Source organism: Nansenia antarctica, assembly GCF_963989245.1.
Source record: "Nansenia antarctica genome assembly, chromosome: 5".
NCBI classification, from domain to species: domain Eukaryota; kingdom Metazoa; phylum Chordata; class Actinopteri; order Argentiniformes; family Microstomatidae; genus Nansenia; species Nansenia antarctica.
The window spans coordinates 14190923-14192793 of record NC_137690.1 but is presented as its reverse complement, the minus strand read 5'-3'; positions in this window follow the sequence as shown (position 1 = coordinate 14192793).

Genomic DNA, 1871 nt, shown 5'->3' with positions numbered 1-1871 from the left:
ATTAAGTAAAAGAAGAGCATAATCACATCATATCTCAAAAATCATAATTAGAGGAGGAAATGACTGAGTTGCCAAAATGTCTATTCAGCGTCTTTTAGGAATCTCCTGATGTGGATCAGACATGTTCAATATTTTTAAGTTGTCTTCATAAGACAATTCAACTGATAACTTCTCTCAACTACCCCACCCCACCAATGTGCTTTAACTTTAGTGTATTTGGTATGAATAATGTTCCTCATTTTGATTCCCATTAGCCACATTTTCACAAAACCTTATTTTCCTTGATAGCTAGCGCTCTCTGGTGGTACATAGAGGGAAAGTCCACATGCACTTGTATTCTCTATGTTGGGCTCCATCTCAATAATCTAAAGAGACTTCATGTCTCCTCCATGTCTCCTCTCCTCTATTATAGACTTTCAAAAGTGACCAACATGTTTCTTCTCTCATTGAGAAGAGACAAGGAGAGAACACCAGTATTGACATGTAGCCATAGTGTAAATGCAATTTGACCTCTGATGGACCTGGTTCAGCTTGCTAGCTAGCTATATGAAACACTCCTTTGTTGAGCTCCTCAGTGGGTGGTCCTCCTCAACGTCATGGCAACGGGAAAGGAAGCATGTCGTCTGGCTGTTTCCTTTTTCCAGAACTGACAGGATGGCTGGGTGTTATTGATGTGCTGTCGATGTGTTTTTGTCATGACAGTCACGCTCTGTGTGAACCTGTTCCTCTACTGTGCACCTGCTGCAAACCCCCCAAAACACACTTTCCCTTCCCAAGTGTAGAATTAGAGTTTATGGAATGGACAAAGACCCTCAGTGCACTGACGATGAACTAAAATCAAAAACCGAATACAATACGGCCGCAAAATGAATATGACAATGTTTCCATGCATTATTAACTGTCCTTTGTGATCATGGTACGGTTGTGTCATCCGGAGGGGAATGGGTTCACTCACACACACGCACACACACACACACACACACACACACACACACACACACACACACACACACACACACACACGCACACAGAGTTTGACCAGAGAAGGGCTGACCTAGCCTCAAAAGCTGGCCTGGGATCTAACTAGAGACTGCAAAGGTGTGAGATGGTAGTTGAGAACAGAACAGAAGAGTTAGCGGTCGCTGGGTTCATGCTACACCACAGAGGCCACTTGCTGACAGCACTGACATGTTCTCCCAGTACATACTGTACGTATCCTTACCATGGTGTTATTCCTACCGTCCAGGCAGTCCCAGACAGTTATTGGCGGTTCCGGATGGTTCTAGACATTTCCAGATGGTTCCCGGAACTAAAGGGTTGAACCAGGTGCTCTGGCCCCAACAGAGGCCCCAGAAAATCTCCCCCATTGCACACACACACACACACACACACACACACACATGCACACACAGACACACACATTATACTGTATGAGTGTTGAAAAACATTCAGATCTTCGCAGACACTTCACGGTGTGATTATCCCAGAAAAAATAGAAATATAGGACAGACAGACAGACAGACAGACAGACAGACAGACAGGCAGGCAGACACACAGGCAGACATACAGGCAGGCAGGCAGGCAGACCAACACGCACAGGCAGGCAGGAAGGTAGGCAGGCAGATATATAGTATTTAGCAGACCCATACATAGCATATGTACACTCACTGAACACTTTATTAGGAACAGCTGCATACCTTCCAAGCTGGAGGAGGTAATGTAGGCCTAATGGTGTGGGGGATGTTTCCTTGGCACACTTTGGGCCTGTTAATACCAATCAATCATTGCTTGAATGCCAGAGCCCGTATTGTTGCTGATCATGACTTTTGCTGACCAAGCAAAAGTAATCTCAAACCGGTTTCATGAACATG